Consider the following 6,172-nt stretch of genomic DNA (forward strand, 5'->3'; position numbering starts at 1 on the left):
CGGCCGCCACACCCCCTTCGGGTCCAGTCTCCGGGGAGCGCCCCACCACCCCGAGTTTCGAGCTGCGTGTGCCGCGGGCTGTAACTTTATCCGCTTCGCACCCTCCTCCTCCTGCACGAGGGACCGAGGGTCACCTTTCCAATTTGCGGGCGTCAGCTCGGCGCCTGTACTGTGCAGTGCTGCCCTCGGGCTTTTCCTGACTTCTTGCTGATCCCGCGTCCCGGGCTGCGAGAGCAGTCTGAACTCGCTGACCAGCCCGAGGACTCCTGGCGCCGGGCTGCCTCCGCCAGCAATGGCCGGGAGCTGGGCAGCGTCCCCGCCAGGCACGCAAGCAGAGTCCCTGCCCCGTCCGCGCTCCCTCCCCCAGCGCGCACTCGAGCGCTCCTCACACCTCCCAGGGGTGTCGGCCCACGCTGCTGGGCCTCCAGGAGGAAGGTGTCACGTTGATGCATTTGAGCCAGTCAGCAGGCTGAATGCCCAGGTTGTCACTCCGGAGAAATCCCAGCCAGCCCCAGCAGGTAGAAGAGCAGCCTTCGTGGAGGTTGCGTGTTCTGGTTCTGCAGTTGTGGAGGACTAAATGAAGTCAACCCGGCAGCTCTTAGGTTTGCCAGGACTGGCCCCAAGCCTGCCAGGCATTCCGTGCGGTGCTGGGTTCTGAAGTGCTGTGGCGGCCGCGCAGCTGTGCCGAGGGAATTCTCAAGGCTTGTTTTCTGCGGCTCGGACAGTGCCAGCCTCGGCTTGCGGGTTTCTATAAACTTTCCCGCCCTTAGCCTTTGATAAACCAGGTGGGTGGGGGTGGTGATAACATGAATTTAGTAAGTATTTAGACGTTCACAGGTATTTAATTGAAAGTATATTCTAGTAGGTGGACAGTCTGGAAACTAAGATCCATTTTAAACAAAGCTGAGAGTTCAGAGGGTCGAGTTTTTCAGCGTTTGGTGGAAATGAGGAAGGGGGTTCCCCTACTTGTTTTGAACTGGCACCTGCCCGGGTCCTTGATATAAGGGTGCACTGCAGTTCTGAAGCCAGCTCGCCCAGGCTGAGAAACCAGGTCTCCTTGGTGTGCACTCCTGGGGGCCCTGCCAAGAGCGGGTGGAGCCAGGGACGTTTTTTGCATTCCTCCGCCTTTTGTTATCTATACCTCTTAAAAGGATCTTCCTTTGATGGCCTTGTTGTTTATTTTTAGGGCAAACTATGCATTTATATGGCACAGAACACTTAATTCTAAAGGTCCTCAGGAGAGTATAGAGAAAAGTTGGCCTCACATCAGGGGGTCGGTTGTCCTCTAAAAGCAACTACTGTTGCTAGTTTCTTGTGAATCTTTCCAAAAATAGACCAGACAGGCATACATATGTGTATATTCTGTACCTTACCCACGCAGCAGAGACTACAATGTGTTCTGCACATTGCTCTCTTGCACGGTATTTCTTAGCTGAACAATAGTTTGTATTGGGGCATACAAAGCTGCCTCATTCGATTTTAATTGCTTCTTAGGTCAAAGTGTATATGGTTTTAAAGAATAAAACTATAAAAAGTGTATGAACTTAAATGCATATGTAGATTTAAATGACTTATAACATATTTCCACAGTACCCTGTTGATGAACGTTTTGGTGGTTTTCAATCAGGGTTTTTTTTGTTTTTTTTTTGTCTTGCTCGCTTTTTATTGTGCTGGGGATCTGACCCCTGCATGTTCTGGGCAAGTTCTCCAAGCTGATTTACATCCCAGCAAAAACATTTTTGACAGCAAAGTCATTGGAGTAAATCTTCGTCCTTCGGAGATAAGATGTGGAGTGGGTAGCTGTTGTGAGGGAGTGGTTGAGGAGTTAACTTCAGAAAATGTCAGCAAGTGGAGTAGTGAGGTGACTTTGTACATTATAAAAAATGAAAACACTGTTAGATTACAAGCCTTGATAATGGAAGGGTCCAGCTCCAATGTAAGATAGCTGTTGAGGAGTAAAGCTCAACTTTTCCTGGAATGTCACCAGGTGTCCTTCAGTGAAGATCTTGGTCTTAGAAAATCAACAGTGTGATATACAAGACAAATTATGGTCACTTTGGGTGCTGAGTTCAGATTGATCTTTTACTTTAATTCACATTCACAATTCTAAAAAGCCAGGCATTATCAAATCCCTGGTCATTTCCCCCTTCAGTTTTCTGTGCATATAGAAAATCCTAATGAACCTGTAAGAACAGTTCTTTTTTTTTTTTTTTTAATATTTTTTAGGGGCTGGGGATATGACTCAGCGGTAGAGACCGCTCACCTAGGATGTGCGAAACCCTGAGTTCGATCCTCAGCACCACATAAAAATAAATAAAATAAAGGTATTGAGGGAAAAAAAATCTTTAAAAAATATTTTTTAGTTGTAGGACACAATGCCTTTATTTATTTATTTATGTGGTGCTGAGGATTGAACCCAGTGCCTCACACGTGCTAGATAGAGTGCTCTACCACTGAGCCACAACCTCAGCCCACAGTTCTTTCTCTTTTTTAAAATTTTTTTCTTTAGTTGTAATTGGCCACAATTCCTTTATTTTGTTCATTTGTTTCTATGTGGTGCTGAGGTTTATTCAGTGGTGATAGATGGGATTGAGGTATTGCATGTCGCTATTGCAGATGGCTTCAGTAGCATCCGTGTACCATTCTGCCTACATTTGTCACAGTATTTGTAAGTTTCTAAAATTTAGTGAGCTTTTGGGCTGTTATGAATAATGCTGCTACGAACATTCATTTACAAGGTTTTTTTCGGGGAGGGGATACTGGGGATCGGACTCTGGGGCACTGACCACTGAGCCACATTTCCAGCCCTGTTTTGTAGTTTATTTAGAGACAGGGTCTCACTGAGTTGCTTAATGCCTCCCCGTTGCTGAGGCTGGCTTTGAATTTACTATCCTCCTACCTTAGCCTCCTAAACTACTGGGATTACAGGCGTGGGCCTTCGTGTCTGGCCATGTACAAGTTTCTGCATGGACATGTTTTCAGTTCCTTTGGGTACTTACCGAGGAGTGTAGTTGTTGGGTCATGTGGTAACTTCATGTTTTACATTTTTGTTTTGTTTTGGTACTGGTAGTTGAACCCAGAGACATTGAGATACATCCCCATCCCCGCTTATTTATTCATTTATTTATTTTTGGTACTAAGGATTAAACCCAGCCACATCCCGGCCCTTTTTTCTATTTTATTTAGAGACAGTGTCTCACCAAGTTGCTTAGGGCCTCTCTGAATTGCTAAGGCTGGCCTTGGATTTGTGACCACCCTCCCTCACCTTCCCTAGCAGCTGGATTACGGAGTAGCTGATGTCATACCTGTGCAGGGGCTTTGAGGAACTGCCAGACTCTTCCACAGTAGCAGTGCCACCGTGTTCCCACTGGCATGCACCAATTATGCCATCCTTGCCAACACTTGTTATCGAGTGGCAAAGATTGTTTCACAGTGGAGTTTGTTATAAAAAAAAAGTGTGGGGGGAGTTTGTTATAAAAAAAAGTTTGTTACCACATATTGAACCCAGGGACACTTAACCAGGGAGCCAGTCACCAGCCCTTTTTGTTTTTTATTTTGAGATAGGGTTCATTAAGTTGCCTAGGGCCTTGCTAAATTCCTGAGGCTGGCCTTGAACTTGGTATCCTTGTAGCTGCTGGGATTACCAGCATACATCACCACACCCCTCACTACTTGACATCTTTATGGCAGTGTATTTAATGTGTAAATTGAAGTCCTGTGGATCCCAGAGTATTTCATGAGTTATCTGATCACTATTGTTTGGTATCTCACCAGCCACATTACTATACCAGGAACAGACTATAATAGGGATTTAATTCCCACTTTGACTTGATCATCCTCTCATCTCGCCACTCATTTATTCCTTGCCTTGTGCAGTGACATTTTTTTTTAAAGCTACATCTCTGGGCAGTACACCATGAGAACAACATGATGAAGACAGTGTAAACTGAATGCATTAATACTGTAGGGACATGATGTAAGATTTTAGGATAAGCTGGTATTCATCAAGGAAGCCTGGGGCAAAGGAAGAAGGAGGAGAGTTTTTACTTGGATTTTCAACTTGGTAACTCAAGATGGGAGAAAAACTAAAGGAAAAATGTTGGACTTTGTCAGGTATTTAATTTTCATGTGACTTTCTTTCATGTCAAGGACTGAATCTTTTTTTATCCTTTATTTTATTTATTTATTTATTTGTTGTAGTTGGACACAATACCTTTATTCCATTCACTTGTTTTTATATGGTGCTGAGGATCGAACCCAGGGCCCTGCACATGGTAGGCAGGCGCTCTACCACTGAGCCACAACCCCAGCCCCTTTTTTATCCTTTAAATAGGGTCCTCCATTAAATGACAGCACATGTCCTCTTTTACTCTTTATTAATAAGAGGAAAAATATTTTAAAGACCCTTAATATGACTGCATAATGTTTATTTTGGACATTTGTAGGACTTAATAGTTGGTGTAGACTTTGATTTATTTAACTGTTTTATTTTTAAAATTTGTGTGGAGCCAGTCCTACTTACCTGGGGGAGGCTGAGGCAGGAGGATTTCGAAGTTCCAATTCAGCCTCAGTAATTTAGTGAGACCCTCTCTCAAAAATAAAAGAACTGGGGCTGGGGTTGTAGCTCAGTGGTATAGAGTGCTTGCCTTGCATGTGTGAGTCACTGGGTTCGATCCTCAGCACCACATAAAAATAGATAAATAAAGGTGTTGTGTTCACCTATAACATATGTGTGTGTGTGTGTGTGTGTGTGTGTAAATAAAAGGACTGTGGATGTCGTTCAGTTGTGGAAACCCTGGGTTCAATCCCCAGTACCACACATGTGCACACCTTCCCCACCCCTCACAAATTGGATTAATAAAATTAAATTGGTAATAACTATTGGCTAAAAGGTTCTACATAGTTTGTTGTAAATTTATGTTTTAAAGGTTTTCCAGTGTCTGCTTTCATTGAACCTTTAAAGAATTTCTATATTACTTACCAGCAAATAATTTTATTGGAGAAAACTCTAGTCGAGGTCAGGATTTTTATTTTTTCCAGTGCTTACCATCAAACTGAGGGTGTTCTGCGTTCTGCCACTGAGGTACATCCCCAGCCCCTAGGAGGAGGAGGAGGAGGAGGAGGAGGATTTTTTGGTACCCGGGATTGAACCCAGAGGTGCTTAACCCCACTGATCAACATTTCCCAAGTTTTGCAACAGGATCTCATTTAGTTGCTTAGGACCTTGCCAAGTTGCTGAGCCTGGTTTCAAACTTGGATCCTTTTGCCTCAGCCTCCTGAGATTGCTGGGATTACAGGTGTGTGCCACACACTGGGCTAGGATTCTCATTTTAAAGCACTCATTAATAGTGTGTGCTGGATACTCAGCAAATGAAATGAAACAGGTAACGGCAATGTTCTCTTTCTTTCTAGGATCTTTAAAATTCATAACAGACATCATCAGGGGTCATTTTTTAATCTAAGAAGTGCTTATTGAATGTGTACTATGTACAATACTCATGCATGTTTGCAGTGATAGAGAAGGAGTGCTGTTACATGGAGTCAAGAAGGAAATCAACTCATTTTTAGTCAAGAGTTTCCTGTTAGGGCTGTGGCTGTGGCTCAATGGTAGAGTGCTCATCCGACGTGGGTGATGCACGGGTTCAATCCTCAGCACCACATCAAAACTACAACTAAAAAAAAAATTACATCTACAACTAAAAAAATTTTTTTTTTAAAGTTTCACGTTGTAGATTATTGAGTTTCAGGACCCGAAGCTCATCAGTGTTAATTTGTCTTCTTGTGTATGATTTGTCTCTATATTTACTCTTAGTGTAGGTCATGTGAATTTGTTGTCTTGGTTTATATGCTTGCTTAATTCTTCAGCATCTTCACTTCTGATGGTTCATGTCAGTATCCTGCTTTAAATATTATTCTTTGGGTATTCCAGTACCCAGAGAGGCAAAAATTTTAAGTTTCAAATGTTAGTCCTTAAAGGGACATGAAGGGTAGTTGGGTGATGGAGGAAAGTAGAATACATTGTATTGCAGAGAGTTTCCAATGCCAGGCAGTCCCCAGTAGGTGCAGATGTAGCTGCTTTGTGCTTTTGATTGGGGACACATTTCCCCCGTCCTCTGGGGTTAGGGAGAGCTGGTCTGAGACCACACAGTGGATTTTTTTTTTTTTTTTTTTG

General features: G+C 43.5%; 1 protein-coding gene across 8 annotated transcripts in view; it reads left to right on the plus strand.

Annotated features, from left to right (window-relative positions):
- Cdc14b (cell division cycle 14B) overlaps nt 1–6,172 on the plus strand; it is a 140,480-nt gene that overhangs the window by 37,243 nt on the left and 97,065 nt on the right. The gene's annotated exons all lie outside the window — the stretch shown is intronic.

Source organism: Marmota marmota, unplaced genomic scaffold, assembly GCF_001458135.2.
Source record: "Marmota marmota marmota unplaced genomic scaffold, marMar, whole genome shotgun sequence".
In the NCBI taxonomy this organism is placed as follows: Eukaryota; Metazoa; Chordata; class Mammalia; order Rodentia; family Sciuridae; genus Marmota; species Marmota marmota.